The sequence below is a fragment of the Paramormyrops kingsleyae genome, chromosome 7, assembly GCF_048594095.1.
Source record: "Paramormyrops kingsleyae isolate MSU_618 chromosome 7, PKINGS_0.4, whole genome shotgun sequence".
In the NCBI taxonomy this organism is placed as follows: Eukaryota; Metazoa; Chordata; class Actinopteri; order Osteoglossiformes; family Mormyridae; genus Paramormyrops; species Paramormyrops kingsleyae.
Window position 1 is genome coordinate 22,429,012 of NC_132803.1, and position 17,094 is coordinate 22,446,105.

General features: G+C 42.2%; 1 protein-coding gene across 13 annotated transcripts in view; it reads left to right on the plus strand.

Moving 5' to 3' along the window:
• Positions 1-17,094, plus strand: part of LOC111841820 (disabled homolog 2-interacting protein-like) — a 213,930-nt gene that overhangs the window by 136,757 nt on the left and 60,079 nt on the right. The window contains exon 1 of one of the 13 annotated variants that reach the window (XM_023807880.2): positions 12,892-13,377. The exons of the other annotated variants lie outside the window; for them this stretch is intronic. The gene's annotated coding sequence lies outside the window, so the exon portion shown is untranslated. Of the gene's footprint in view, positions 1-12,891; positions 13,378-17,094 lie in introns of those variants that run through there. 13 annotated transcript variants of the gene reach the window in all.

Sequence of the window (17,094 nt, forward strand, 5' to 3'; positions counted from 1 at the left end):
AAAGGAGCTTTAAATGAAACAGTTAGAAATCCTTACCCATGTCAGTCATGACGAGCTTACGCTGGTCTGCTCGGCATTCTGGGTCACCTTGTACTGTATGGCCACAGCCATTTCACAGAAGACTTTGCTGTGCTGTGCCGGTAATGCCGTCCTGTGTTCCTGCTTTTCTTATCTTAGTCAAACAGGGTCTTTTGTAGTGTCTGAGCCCTCTGATTGTTCTCCTGAGCTGGGCTGTCATTGTGCTCCAGCCACTCCTCGGTTTATACCACACATGCCGCTCGCCTCGGCCCTTTGACACATCCCTTGGCAAGTCCAAAGGTCTTCCCACCTGTCTCCTGTATAATATATTCTTCACACAGGAAGAACCGCATGCGGACGTCCAAAGGATTTTTCTACAGAAAAACAAGAGGCAGGACGTTCCTTTGGTCAATCCTGAATTTGCACGTGTGCTTGAACCTTTCAGCAGGATGCTACGTAGATATTCTGGGCCCCCTGACAGAATGTAACATTGGGCCAGGTAAAGTGCTGGACACCCTGAATCTTCCAGGGTATCCGTGCCCCTCCGACGTAGCTGAGTATCAGCTTGTTCTTCATGCACTTTTGACGCCCTTGAGCTTGTCCTTATAAGTATGTCTGATGTCTGTTTTTGAGTGAAAGTTTCGTGGCCCTGTTTCCCTGTTCTAGACAACTGATAGACAAGCAGCATGAAACATTTTGGGGCTTGTGAATGAAATTCTGTCTGTTATGATGTTAGAAAGTTAGCTTACTTGGGCTTATTTTTCTGTCATTCTTATCTGGCCTGTATCCAGCAGGGAAAACACACACACAGGTGCCAGAAAAAAAAATGGAAAAGGAAAAAATGTTTAAATGAAATATTCTAAATCCTGTGGTGGGTCAAAATGATTACTTCAAGTTTAAATTGGTTGACCAAGAGGGTATGGATGCAGATTAAAAGAAAGATTTTATCCTGACCCCAAGAAATGCTTTTTTCAGCTAGATGGGTCATAAATGTTGATGAGTAAAATGTAAATGATGATGCATAGTGCTTTTCTAGCACTCTGAGTGAGTGAGAGAAAACTGTGAATTCAGGTCAGGGGCTTATTATTGCCAGTAAAGCTGTTGCCGCTGTTATATTTAGTCATAGGGTGAACAAGCTGCCATTTTATCCGTCTTGGTGGATTCTGACTGGCAGCTATTATAACCTGTCTAAATATGTGCTGTGAATTTCCGGACGATTTAAAAAGTTTACGTTTTTAATAGTTTACACCGCAGGGCTTATTGAATAATGTAAACACATAGAGATGGACATTGTGCACACCGTCATTTGTGTTATATGTGTAGGAGTGCAGATGCGTGGGTGTATGGGAGTATGAGAGTGTATTGTTATGCGTTATTATTGTTATTATTGTTTTTGTATCATGTTATTCAAGTAACATTCAACTTTTTTGATAGTGTACATGTTACTGTGTTTGTCTAATGTCTAGATTTAATGTGACCTTGTACACCACCTTAACATAGAGGAATGCTGTTTCACTTCTGCCATACACCTGTATGAAAGAAATTACAATCCATAATCGATGTGAAGAACAAAAGAGCCGGAACCTGACAACTGTCAACATAGTAACAGGCCATTGAAAACATAAAGAAGTGTTGTGCCGTAATGTGTTTCATGTCACTCTATAGTTTATACTCAGATTTAAATATTCATTCAGGGTGAAAGCTCAGCGAGTGGTGGTTGTACAGTTGGCTCTCAGCAAGGGTGTAACTTTGGCTGGAACATTGGGGGGGTTGAGGTCTCCACCCATTACGGGGGAAACATGATTATTGGGGGGGTTGTATTAGCTGGTTTTTATTTATTGGGGGGGCTACAACCCCCCCATCCCCCCCATAATTTACGCCCATGGCCCTCAGGTTCCCCCGCCGATACCAAAGTCATTTATAAGAAATGGTTTGGTATTTGCATGTAACCTACACACAGTCTCCCATTTAAAGCAATGTGGATAATGCATGTTAATTTTCAGCCCCCCGTCTGATTGAAAATCACACTATCCTTCTAGCAGGAGTCTAATGGAGTCCAAAGCCCAGTATTGCTAAATTCCCCTGCATTCACCATACTTGCTGCTAGTTTCCGGTATCTCGCTTTTGCTCTTTGTGGCCGTCCCACTCTCTGCCATCCCCCCCCCCCCCCAGGACTGGCTGTCTGTCACACTCCTTTCTTACTGAGGAATCCTTTATTAAATATTCAAAGGAATACATATACATTTCAATATATATTCTCTTGCTAGGCTCATTTTACATATAGGCAGACTAACTCTTTCACAAAGTTTTGTACTGAATTACACAGCTCAGCTTTTAACAGAGCTATCAAGTGGCATAACCCACTCCAGGGGTGTTTTAGAGCTAACCGGCCCCTCTGTACAGTGCCTTACTGTATACTACAGAAACATCCTTTTCAGAGACCACCCCTCCCCAATAAATAGTTAATTAAAATATATAATTCATCAATGTACAATGGTGGCTTTGAAGTCCCCATGGAAACAAATGGAGAACTTCTCTGTGCACAAAGATTTTATTCTATTATCTTCTGTAGCAGATCTTGTCTGACTGGGGACTGAATCCACTTCCTTACCAAGTTGAACTTGAAAAATCTACTGCAAAAGGGAGGATTAGCTCACAAAGCTAAGCACCCTAATTTCAAACTAAAAGTATGAGATTCAGTAATTAAATCCAGGAGGTCTCATCATCTAAAAATCATTTACCAAAACTCACAGGACTAAATGCATACACACTGATTGGATGTAATGTCAAGTATTACAAATTGAATTTAGATTCATAAATTGTGTTTACTGACTGGGTATCACTAATTGCATATATCATGTCTCGTAATTAAAATGGGAAAATGCATGTGATTCATTTCAGTCCGAGAAATCAAAATAAATGGCTGATAGAGAGTGGTACTCTGGGATTAATTTCAGTTAGCTGAATTCAGCGTGGTGCTGATTGCTCCGTTGCTGTAGCAACACACCATGAGAAGAGGTGGACAATACAACAGAAGCAGCAGAAAAGGACTTTGAAGTGACTGCAGAAAGGTCTGACTGGCTCGCTAGTGCCGAGGGGTGGGGCTCCATTGTGCCACAGAGTAGCATCATTTGTTCCATTCTTTGCATATTGGGATCAATATGCCTCCATTTCTCATTTGATGGCGTCAATCTATAAATCCAGTATTTCACATTATTGGTTCCTCTTAGTGGGCAGATGGTAATTCCACCTGCTGAGGGCAGCACTTCAGAAAGAGCCCGATGAAGAGCAGCACCTCGACAGCATTTAAAGGCAGCCTTATGCTTTTGCTGAACCCTAGGTTACATCCCCAGCAGTCCTGGCTCCGGCCAATGGGGACTCGTCTTATGGGCAGGACCGCCGGCCATATTCCGCATTAGCATAGTTTGTGGGAGAGCGTGAGCTGGGCTACTTCCTACACAGCTGGGTTCAATACCAAATGAAGGCTAGTCAAGAGTACTGCATAGTAAAAGGGTCGTTTTTACAATAATAATGGATTGTCAAGGAATGAGGTATGGTAGTTAAAAATGAATCCCCAGTATTTCTATCAGTGGGATACATTGAGAACAATAGAAGGGACGTGGTCTCCGAAGAAATGACCAAAACTCCTGTGAAGACATTTTGGGAAGGACTTCCTATTCAAAACATTCACCTAAGTCAAGCTGTAAAAATATGTTACTATTGAACACTTTGTTTTAGCATTTTGCATTCATTCAAATTTAAGCTCAGTATTCCATATCACTGGAACTTTTCTTCCTTAAAAGATATTTTTAAGGTAACATTAAGCAGCGATTCTCAACCCATGGGTCACAACCCAAATTTGGGTCATGGCAACTTCTGAAAGGGAGGCAGTTCTGAAGGGAGGCACTGATGGAAAAGTAAGCATGTTAAAACCAGCGAGCTCCTATGCTGATCCACGATCAGATTATCCAGCCCAGTCCTAGAATTAACCTATATAAATGGGTCTTGGGTCTGCAAATGGTTAGTGCAAAACTAGTGAACACTCAACCAATCCAAGAATCTAAACCACGGATGCTTAATGTAACTGGCACATCCAATCAGATTTGTGCGATAGGCATTGATTGGCATAAATTGCGAGTACACTGCTCACCTGATCAGAGCGTTAATTTAGACTTGCACTTGATACAGGGTCACGACTGAGCTGCTGTGGGAAACACTGGGTCGTGCTACATATCGGTTTGGTTTTCAAAACAGCATATTAGCTGAAGCAGTTACCCAGTATAGAGTCATAGAGAGCATGAAGTCTGTGCCAGGAAGGATTGGGCACAAAGCTGGGGTACTCCCCAAACTGGATGGCAGTTTATTGTAGGGCACACACTGCACATTTTCCAGTGCTGCTTACCAAAACTCCATATTTTTGACACTTGCACAAGACGGGGAGAACATGCAAACTGCACACACTGCAGTCCCCATCTCTGGAAGCATGAGGCTTCACTACATCCCACTACTTTTCAATGCTGCTTGGTGCTTTAAAGTGTTGCTTCACTTTTCATGTTCTGTTTTTAAGGTAAAGATTTTGATCATTTTGAATCAGTCACTGTGAAAGACTATATGTGTCAATTTGGAGGCACAAATCAATCTCAACACTGAAGATAGATAATACGCTGCCTTAGAGGATATAAATACAGACCGATAAGAACCTCTGTAGCTTGGTCTTTGTTTAAGAAGAAAAAAAACAGTTTCTATATATATTTTATTTCTCTGTGTCCTTGTAATCTCCTTCTCACTCATTGGAGTGTGCATTGTACTATTTCTTACTCAGTTTACCCTTGGAATGCTTAGTGCAGAGGAGTGCATGCCCTAGCAATGCAAAGCAGGGGAGCAAAACGCCATCTGCTTGAATGATTCTGTTACCCGCTCTTTTTCTCTCCTGTTGCTAAGCTATCGCTTTGCCCAGTGCTGTAGCAGGGCACGGAACATTCCTTCATTGAGTACCTGGAAGTCGATGTTATTCTTGAAGTGAATTATTGCAGCCTTTATTTTTCAGATTTAAAGGTGTGCCTGGATATCCACATTCTAAAGTGTAAAAAGAAATGACAGGACAGAGTGAAAATATTTCTGTCTGTTAATCATGCAGATATACATACCAAGGAGTGATATTATCATAAAATACTGACCCCATTTCATAGTTCCATTGAGATAATGTATTAGATTAAATCTGATTTATATAATGCCAGCTCTTGACTGACAGTTGAACCCAGCTATATAGTAAGTTACGAAGAGTACATTTTGGAAACGGAATTACATGAACAAAAAAGGTCTTTCAGACTTGATGTTGGTTTTGGCACAATGGTTATTGCACTGGGCAGAGGCTAATTTAGTGTTTGAGTGATTTATGATCCTCTTTATGCCTAATTCAGGTTATGATCAAGAGGTTGCCGGTCACAGTAGAGGCACCACCGCTGCAACTGTGAGGATATACTCAGGGTGAACCTATTCAGTAAGAAATATGCAGCAGTGTGTATATGGGTGAAGGGTATTGTGGGTAAAATGTGCAACTGCAGACTGCGTGAGGTGCTTTGGAGTTGCTTTTGGTAAAAAGCCACTAAATTAAGAAAAATAGAAATATCTATGGTACTAAAGTAGACTTAGCACCTCCCACTGAGAGCCGCGATTTAAACCACAAAAATAAGTCATGGGGAGCACAGGAATAAATAATTAAGGACAAGATGTTGACTCTAAACAAAAAAAAACAGCAATTGATCCTTGTGCCAGTAGGAACAGAGGATATGAAAGAAAGAAAACAGCATTTGTTATGACTTCATTAACATGGCCTGTGCCTTGATTCAGAATCATTGGCATTCTGCTTCATATGAAATGTGGTTTCTGTCCTGTTTACATGAGCTGGTGCAAAACATACGCTGAGTACCTAACTGCAAACCATAAAACATCCTATTAGGTAATTTATTGTTTACGAAACTTTAATATGTTGCGAATTAGATAACAAGCAAGGGAATAAACATCTCGCGTATTAATTAGATTGACAGTGAGGCTTTGCTTTCATTATCAAAATGCCTCCGCAATCTGGAATTTAATCCGTCTGTTTGTGAAGTAACACCCATATAAAAGTCAGCGCTGATGCCACTGAGTGGAAATTTGAAAACATTCACCAGATGGGATGCAGGCATTAAGATGTGGATTTATTTCATTTCCTAATTATCAAGGAAATCCATAGGCCCCCGGTGGAATTACAGTGATTGATCACACTCCCTCAGCACCGTGACTCTGATTAAAAACAGGGAGGGCTGTCTTTGTTAGGGATGACTATTTTGCTGCCGGTTCAGGGGGTGCTTATGTATACGGGAGGTCAACAGGCCACAGGACAATGGAAAGCGGGGTTGTGATGAGAGGCAGAGCGTAGGATAAGGTTCGTCTGACACCCTCTATTCCATGCCGTCACTGAGACTTTCTCTCTATAACCCAGGGAAAAAATAAGGCAATTAATTCATGCAGACCAAAGGTGTTTGTGTTGATTTGTTCCTTTGCTACACAAAAGACACTATATATAGGACCAAGTCTCTAAATTAAAATATTATCAAATTTGATATATAGGATAATGTTCTTTTTTTTAATCATATTGTTTTTGACAAAACGTTGTTCCAAACTGACACGATGCACATATTCAATAGTGGGAGAGAGTCCATGTTATGTCCCGGGCTTCTGTATCACTGGCGTGCGATGCTGTGTGGCCCTGAGCAGGATGACCACACAACTAGAGTGGCAACTTTGTCCAGTGTGAACTATGTGGCTCTTTAGCGGTCGGTTGTTGGCAGCTGATCAGTGGATGAGCATTGAGCCGCCTCAATCATGTTCTGCCATTTCCTCTATATGTAACGTTGGAGTGTTGTCATAGAAACAGTATTATGAAGACTTTATTTAATCATTTTTACTTTAGAAAAAAACATGACAGTAAGTTTTTTTTGAACATGTCCTATTTTTGTCTGTAGTATGAAATATTCAGCAGAGCACCTGTCAGAAGCTCTTTGAATATGTAGAGAGCTTTGTGCACTGTCTCTGTCCCCATTGGCCAGGAACCGAGCTGGCAGACTAGGTAAATCCCAGGGAGATAAGCTTGTGAGGCTGAATCGGGTCTAGGGGACCCCTTAGACCTCTTTGTGATTGTGCTGCCATTGTTTCACTCCATCTGTTACTCCGGCGGGATAGAGCAGGAGAGAGCAGAGCCGTCGTCCATGTACTACAGCAACTGCTGGCTTTCTGCTTTTTGCGCCATGTTGGTTTTGTCCACATCTGAACTTTAGTGAATAGCTGGCAGAGTAAAAGCCGCCATCTGTTACCATGCCCCAGCTGCTGACGCATTCTGCTAATTGCATGCAGAAATTATGAATGACTTCCGTTTGCTCCTCTGTCATATTTGAGAAATAAAAAAAATTATGAAATGAAAAAACATGAATTCACCATATAGCTCCTCATTTTTAAATGAATTTAACTTTAAGAATAATTTAACATTATTGTACTCAACTGCAGATTTTATACCGTGCCCGCAAGTATGTGTACTGTGTAATATTTTTACTTTGCTCCAATGAATCCATACTCAGTTTACCATCAGTCTGTGTTTCCAGAGGCTTGTGTTGATTTGGATATAGTTTCATGGTAAGTTGTTTCAGTTTTAATAATGAAGCTAATTGGGATCCAGCAAATTCTCCCTCCTAATTATACTGTAGGTACCGGAGACTATAAGACTCTGCCCTATTGCCTAGTATCATGCTGGGAATGTTCTTTATAGGATGCCTTGTAGCTGAGGTGTGGTCTAAGACTATCACAGCTTGCAAGGTTGTCATCTTGACAAATATGAATTCTATTATTTCCCCGTTTCATAGTCACGTGATACTCTGGCATCATTAATAACATTCTTGGGCATCATCAACATCCCTGTTAATCATCATTCATTAATTAGTTACGTTTAATTATCTGGTAAGAATTTGCGGTATTGCTATAATTTAGTGTGCCAGTAGATGCCATGTAAGTTTGAGAGGACCTTTACCCATAATGAGGAGTCTGTTTGCTTATAGAAGCATCCCTTTGTCAGATTTACATTTACATTTACAGCATTTGGCAGACGCCCTTAGCCAGAGCGACTTACATAAGTGCTTTAAGACTCATGCTACCCGTACGAATGCACATTCATCCCTTGGAGCAAAATAGCCGTAGATGTAAGATTCATGTTGGTTTTCCAGGGACCTTCAGGCTTTTGAATACAGGACGAGGCGACTTACTACCCAGATTATCACTTTAATTAACCAGTTAAATGTGTGAGGTGAACAAATATCACTATGTGCTTATGTCTGCATGCACCGATACTGCTGCAATTACTGTGGCTGTGGCTGCACAGAATGATACACACACACACACACACAAATGATCATTTCCTGTTTCATGCTGCACGACCATTAATCTTTCAAAGCTCTTTCTGGGCGATTTCCACCTCTTTTGGGGTTACCTCGAGCATAATATGACCCCAATTGTACAGTGCCTGTGCATTTTGTAAAAGGATTCCCTGTAAACTACAGAAAGTCCAAATTTACATGTAATGATGAATCTGGAAAGGTACATTTTGAGGAAAAATTCAAAACATTTTCTTCTTTAGTCAAATAAAATAAGAGTCTCTGTAAAAAAGGACAAAAATATCTGTGTGGTTCCTCCTAGCTACCTGGCTGTGCCTTGCTTGGTACGATGGTTTCTGCTAAGCAATAAAATCAGCATATAACCTGAGCACATAGAGCTCTGTGAACAGCCTGTCCGGCAGGATCATAACTAATCAGCGGTGTTCATGTCATCACTACGCCGTAAATGTACTCTAGCTGTTTACTTCAGCCCTTGCAAAAATGGAAAATAACCTTCTGGCATTTGGAGAGCTTACAGCTATGACACACAAGGTGTCTGGAGCCTGTCTGTGGACGGGCAAACTGTGATTCAGTCACTGGGTGAAGGACGTTTCAGGATATTGTCGATATAACGACACTGAGCAGCTGGGTCGCTAGTCAGAAAAACTGCGAAACTAAACATTGACGTAGATGTGCTTTTGTGTCCGTATTGTATTCGTTATTTATTATTTATAATAAATATTTATAATAATGTCTCAGATTAATAGTAAAATGAGAATTAATAGGCTTATAATAATGGGTATTTACATTATTTTCTATTTTACATTTTATTTACACCAGTGAAAATGTTTCTGGTTTATTTTCCTCGTAACGTTAAACATTTCTCAGCAGTATTCTGTAACGCCCGCGCAGGCTGGCCGCTGTGACCAGCGCGGTGGAGTCGGGGGCGCGCGCTGTAAAGCCGGCTCGGGCGTCACGTGACCCGCAGCGGGTAAATAAAGCAGCCGGCGAGACGGGGAGTGAGTCAGGGGAATCTGCACCTGTTTTTGCGGTGTCGGGGCATGCGGGGGTGGGGTTTGGCGGGGGGGGCACTGAGGACAGTAAAATCAGATACACGACTGGAAACTGGGAAAGAAGAAAATATGCAAAAAGTGTCACCTAAGTTACTTGAGTAAAAGTTACAGTCAGTCCACAAGGAGTCAGAAATTACCAGTAACTCTGTCTGCTTCCTACTAATCTGCATAATTCTTCACTTGGACCATATGTTTTTATTTAGTGTCATGTGGACCCAGTTCAGGAATATTTATAAATATTAAAGTGGCCATGAAATATGTACCTGTTAAATGCACAAATGGCGTGGTTTAGCCTTTGGGGGGGGGGGGGGTTAGAGATTACAAGAAAAATAACATGGTTTTCAATGATAGCGAGTGCTCTGTAGGTGATGTGCTTCATGTTATCTCTTAAGAAGGATTAAAACCAAACATTTTTAAATTCCTCATCCAAAGACATTACTAGCAGAAGACCTTCATTTTGTAGATAATGTGAGAGTCTAAAAGCATCTTTTAATTCTTTAAGTCAAGCTGCTTGTTTTGGGTCAACTCAGGAGAAAGTTTTGGGAATTGTTCTCCAAGGATGCCATTTGAAAACAGTGGGGCATTTAGCAAATTTGTTACAATCTCAGCTGATCTAGAACATGAATTTCCAGGATCCTAAATATAAATTATGATAAAAAACAGAGAATATTGAATAATATATATATTGTTAAAATAAAGGTTTGAAACGAAATTATATTATATTATATAAAAATTATATTATATTTCCAAACTTATAGAAAGTACATTTCTACTACTGCTACTAAAATAGCAAATTTGATAATTGTGTTGTTTTAAACATAATTCCCAACTACACCCTGAATTTCCTTGCAAGAGCTCATGTCAGGTCAGAAAGCTGATTTTGGATAAACAGAGTCTGCTTCCTTATTGAGTCTAACCTGGCTCTGTGGGATACTCAGAAAGGCTAATAAGAGCCTCCGTTTTCAGAGCTATGGTCACCCGATGGACTGATTGCTCTGACCCAATTGGAGCCGAGACTGGGAAGTAATACCGACTGCACATTAAGCCAATTAAAGAGAAGCTGCATCTTCAGAGAGACCCAGTGAAGCACATCTTCTAATCTGTCCGTACAACTCAAAAATGTGATCACTAGTGTTCTAAAGATAAGCATACTTATCAACAGTGAGTGGCTTACATTTGTAACCCGGACATCTGTTTGAGATTCACTTCCGATTAGGATGCAGGTTGAGTGCTTTGCTCAAGTAGCTCAAGTTCATAAAATTACTCTGCTGGTCGTTGGATTCATACCGACAACCTTCTGGATGAAAATAAAGAACTTCTAACCCACTACTGCAAGAAAATGGTGAGAAGTAAAGTAATTTAAGATAAGACAAAGAGAACACACAGGCTAAAATAGGGGAGCTGAAGTCAAAGTTAAAACTACGTGCTTAGAAGGTGGAAGGGCTAACCACAAAGACAGAGGTTAGAGGCATAGGTTAGAGGCACAAATGTTGTACCTAAAGAGTGTAAGTTGGAAGGGCTGGGCTAACCACAAAGTCAGAGGTTAGAGGCACAAATGCTATACCTAAAGAGTGGAAGGGGGAAGAGCTGGGCTAACCACAAAGTTAGAGGTTAGAGGCACAAATGCTATACTGTACCTAAAGAGTGGAAGGGGGAAGGGCTGGGCTAACCACAAAGTCAGAGGTTAGAGGCACAAATGCTATACCTAAAGAGTGGAAGGGGGAAGGGCTGGGCTAACCACAAAGTCAGAGGTTAGAGGCACAAATGCTATACCTAAAGAGTGGAAGGGGGAAGGGCTGGGCTAAACACAAAGCTATGGCAAGGTTGGTTTAACAGCTGAACTTTTACAGCAGCACTTCAAAATGAATGTATAATGCCAAGATACTTATTTAGGTCGGGAGCTATTCAGTCTTTCTATCCAGGCTGTGCCCCAGCCTTGTGCCCTATGAGGTCTGGGATAGGTTCCAGCCCCCCCCCCCCCCCCCCCAGGCCAGGATAAGTAGTTAGGAGATGGATGGATGGATATATACAGTACATTAGGCATCTACATGTGATAGACTGTAATGCCCTTCAGACAGGTCATTCGGTTGCTGGTCATTTCCATACTGCTTTCTATGGTTTATCATTCTTGGAGGCAGATCAGAGGCTCCATTTCCTCTCCTGATTTCCTTGACATTGAAAATTTTGTCATGTTCAGTTTTCTGTTGGGTTATGAATGTGTTTTTTAGAGAGAAGCAGTTTGTCACCGTTGTATCAGCTCAGGAGCAGATCTTTTGAGAAGTCGAAAACTCAGCCAGGATCAATGGCGAGTCCTGCGTAGCGCACGATTCCGAATGCAAAGCGAGGGAGAGAGCTCCCGGCGCAAAGTCTGACCTACTTCTTCACTAAACACTTTCAAAAATTGGACTGCACCAGTTTTTATAAATGGGGGCCTCTGTGCTGCACTGGGGTTCTGTTTAGTCCGCTGGCAGGTCTGTGTCTCCCCATTCTCACAACGCTCTTCACACCCTCTGTTCCGAGCAATTTCCCTTTTATTCTTGCTACCTTATTTTATTAAAATGTAACCTTGCAGGTGGCAAAATGCAATGGACGCTTGTTTTGCCAACAGGTTTTCTTTGTATTAGCATTTCGTTTCACCATTAACTCCCTGTTTGTGGTTTTTAATGGCTTTTTACTTAATAAAAATGACTGTCTGAGCTAGTGTTCAATATATTTCTTTGACAACCCTCCAAAATATGCAGGCCTTTTATCTAACGTCTGCTTGCGTGCATAATGCATACATTTGGTCTGTGTGTTACCATATGCCAGTGGGGGCAGGCCATTAGAGTCTTGGAAAGAAAGTCAGGATTTTGTGTTCGATTATATAGACCCAGGTGAGAAATTCCTGTCAAATCTTGAATATACTTCATTTGCGTTAACAGACGTGGGCATGTTTTACTCATGTTCCTCTCTAACTTTGCCCATGTAATTGACATTCGCAGGTGCTTGTTTGTACACGGGTGCTAATTAGTGTGTGCGTGTGTGTCACACTGATAACGGCGAGCTTCTCCTCTGCCTTCGGGTTCACATTTCGGCGTGACACCTTCGGCTCTGCGGCCAGCATCATTGCCGTCGTTACGTCAGAGGGCCATCGGACAAACGGGGGAATGAGCGGCGTGTGGGAAATCTCCCCAGCCCAGCGTCTGAGCGAGGCCCCCAGACAGCGTGCGGCACCGCTGATAGCGGGATTAACAGCCATGAGCCACCAGCTGACAGCTCTCTGTCTCCTGTCTGGAGGCAGATTTTTTTTTGGAAGAGGTGGTGGTGGGACCAGCAACGTGATGAGGGGGGGGGGTCTCTGTCCTTATATTACCCAGCCCCCTTTCACCCCTCCCAGCAGGGGCCACATAATCACTGCCTGGTGAGAGAGCTGTCATGTGACCTCCCCCGCTGGGAATACCCAAGGGAGCAGCCCCCCAGCGTCAAATACAGATGACTGGACAAAGGCCGCCACCCCCAAAGGGAAATAAGGGGGCGGGGCCAGCACGGGGCCACGCCCTCCTCACCTTCTGTCACCCTGCACAGATTGTAGCCCGCACTGTAGGAGAGAGGGGAGGACAGGCAAGGAGCGAAGGTCCGGCTCTGAAGGTGGGGAGTACGGAGGGAGAAAGGGAGGCAGTGGCCCACTTGAGGGAAGAGAGGAACTAGGGCAGTGGCTCCGTTCTGCGGGGTGGGGGGGCAGGACAGCAGGAGAGAGTGCCGACCCGACAGAGGAGTCCTGCTTTTGCTGTGACTCTCCGTGAGCGGAAGCGGCAGGCAGATCATGGAGCCCTGAGCTGCCTCTGGCGCAGGCTGCAGCTTCCCGGTCCATCTGCAAAGGGCTCCAGCTACCCACTTAATGCTCGGTGAGTGTTCCGCTCCAGGTCCATTTATAGACTGGGATGCGTACGTGTGCGTGTGCGCGCATGTATGTGTGTGTGCGTCTGTGTGTGCGCATCTATGTGTATGTGTGTGTGCATGCATGTGTGTGTTTGTGTGTGTGTGCATGCATGCGTGTGTATGTGTGTGTGTGCATGTGTGAGAGTGTGTGTGGGCGTGCATGTGTGTGTGAGCGTGTGTGTGTGTATGCATGCGTGTGTATGTGTGTGTGCGTAGAGCGTGCCTGAGCATTCTGAAGGTCTGTAGATGATGGAGTCACTGCCCATTGTAGATGCTGACGTCACTGAGCCTTACTTATGCTAATACATTAAACTCAGCATGAACTCTTAGTTATGATAGTCTTGATTGTAAAAAATAATGCTGAAAGATGTACCTAATAGCTATTTGAAAACCAGTAGGGAGTCGGCGAGAAGGAAAAATGCTAAAATAAAATCATCTGATTCTTCATTTCTGAGGTCATTTGCAGATGTGCAACTTGTGGTGTTTATGTGCCAGTAAATCTGCGTGATGCTGGGCAGTGAGATAAAGGGCCCTCTGTGCCTCACATTCAAAGCAGACAAAATGTCATAATTTTGTGGAGTGACCGTGGGCACTGGTTCACTTCCTCTGTGTCTTTTCGGCATGCAAATTCCAGGCTGAGCTTCCTTTTACTTTGATCTCGTCTTTTTTCTTTCTCACAAAAGGGGCAGTGTTGTGACCTGCAGTCGACAGCTGAAACAAAAATCGAAAAAGAAAATGCAGTTTACTCCTCTGCAGTCACTCTTTGTGAATGTGTGCTCCATTTATTTGTACTCGGCAGAAATGGTCTCATGATTCTCGTCACAGGTTATTGATGTTTCTGTAGCTCCAGGCCGTGCTTATGCATCCACCCAGGCACTCGCCTCTCGCTCTGTATTCCATTCATGTATAAAATGACACAAGCGCATTCTGGTTTTGCAAGAAGCCTGTGGAACTACCCAGCTCTTTTGCCCTTTTGTTAGGGTGAGTAAGGAGTGCAGCTTTGACTCCAAGTTACCTGGTGACCCAAAGACTCCAGCTCTCCTGGTCAGATATTGACGTCGGCGTGGGCTTAGACCTGGGCAGGGTGGGAGATGAATAACGGGCTTGTTTCTGCTGCACTCATCCACAAACAGAGCTGTACAAACAGGGCAGGGATGTAGAGCTGGGTTGCTGCGGGACAGAAGCGCAAAATTTCTAAAAAATATCTCAGAAAACATTCTGGAACAGAAATAACAGACCAAAACATGAATAAATCTCTTCTAAATATGCAATTATTTCTATGCACATATGTGTAATTTTGTTCGTGTGTAATCCGTTATTATAAAAATATGTATTGTTCAATAATTATTCAGAAAATACTACACACACACTATGTTATTCAAAAAGAGTGCCATTACAGTTACATCAGTTTTAATTTCATTTAGTGGTCTTCATTATACAGTGCCAATGTCATGGTCTTTATTTTCAACACTGAATGGCACAAGAGAGGCTCATCTTATGATAATTACTCAGATAATTAAGATAATTACTATCTCAATGGATGCTATGGCAGATATAAAGAAAATACAGATGGAGTTGTGTGTGTTTGCCTCTGTAATTGTTCAGTGGAGGGAATCTCGCACAGTTTGCGTTTTCTCTGTACTTGTTTTTTGGCTGTCTGTGAGGCTTCACACCAACTGGAAAATTGATGCATGCTGGGAATGGGGAATGTCTGGGCTCATTCATTTTATATGAGGATGAGGCCCCTATTTGTCTGTTTTTTTGTTTTTTTTTTACAAATTCGGGCTGCAGCCGGTGTGCTTGCAGTGTATCTCAGAATCATTTTAATGGCTTCTAAGCATATAGTTTGCTTTCGCCCGCTGACCTTTGAAGTTTTGTTTGATTGATTTTGTTTTCCTTTGGTGGATGATTCTAGGCTTTTTCTTCAGCAGTGACAGCTAGACCCAAAGCGAGGAGCTTAGCTTTCACTCTCCAGTTATTTGGTTAAGCTCAGGTCTGATTGCATCAGCAGTGTTATACAGACGGAGGATGAGAGAAGAGGAAGGGAGTAACATTACAGTATGAAAACCTCATGAAATGAACCGGCTTGTTCATTAAAAAAAATTCACACCCGTAAAATGAAATAATTAATTGTCGCGAAGAGCGTGAAAACATCGAAAAACACCATTAGTGCTTCATATGGGAAGGTGTTAAAGGAAGACTTTCATTTGAACTAAGCAGGGGCTTGAATGAGCAGTTGCAAAAACTGCTGATACATACCATATGTATTCAGAAAATACGGAAGCCAACTGTATATTAAAACACAGCACCACTGGGAGCAGAAATAGCAACGATAGCATGAACAGGACAACACTGCTAGATGAACTGTATGTATCCCAACAGGCATGTTTAGAAGGCGATAAGAATCTGTGAAGCAACAGACTATGGTGCTTTGCAGTGTACAGAGGCTGCCTTCTGTACTAACATAGTCTGCTGATCCCATACAGAGCAATGTCTAGTCCAACATTGTGGGCATAATGATGCAGTGCTGTCTGTGTGCAGCTGGACAATGTATCAAAAACAATAACACTTTAAAAATGATAATTTTTTTATCGTCACAACCTTTGTACTCTGTTGCTACACTAGCTGCTACCTCGTTAACAAACAAGGAAACTTTCTTTTTTGGAAACGTGATAGCATACTTACCAGCAGTTACAAATGATCAATGCCACAATGGAAGGATTGAGAAAGATATATTTGTTGACAGTTACTTGGTTCTCCTAACTCTTTCCAGTAAATAGAGTGTTTGCTGTGTCCTTTTGAATAAAATAAAAAATAAAGCCAGTCATTCTCTGCTGTTCATAATTGAGCTATGTTAAATATTTACTTATAATTCTATTAATCCAGTTTTCCTGGACAGGTCGACCGAGGTGCCAGAGGAAGCCTATCCCAGGCAGAATAGGGCCCAAGGCTGTAGTGAGGGGACAAGGGGGACACACAGGGACACACAGGGACATGCTCACACTACGGGGACATGATAGATACACCTGCCTGCCTGTCTCTGGGCTGTGGGAGGAAAGCGGAGTACAGGAAGCCCACAAACACGGCGAAGAACGTGCAAACTCCACACGCACAACAGCAGGATTCACACCTCAGACACTACAGGCGTGATGCCACAATGGTACTCATACTGTATGTAGTTGTTTACTTTGTGTAATGATATATCTTTGGAGCTGATTTAATGAAGTCGTACAGAGTGGCCCTCTAGATTTCTTCATAATACTTGCCCTTTCCTTTTGTAAATGTACCGAAACGTATTCTATTTATAGTATTTTAATGTGTAAAGTAATTTTGCAACATAAGTATAAAAGTGTTTCATGTGATATAGCATCATAAAATATATAATATTAAATCAATGATGGTTTCTACCATAAGCTTTGATGAATTCAGTGTAATTAAAATTAAACATGGTGCCCAAGGAAGAGCAAATGTCATTCGTGTGTAGGGTTCAGCTTGGCATTTTGGTTACTTTTTAACCAGCCAGGTGTAAATAACACAGTCTTAGTTGTTTGCTTATGATAAAACCACTTTATATGAAGTAGGGTAAATATGCAATAGGCTGGTAAACACGGACAGAAATGTCATGTCATTCTTTAAGTACAGACTCTACATTGTTCATTAATGAATTATTCCATTCTTTAACC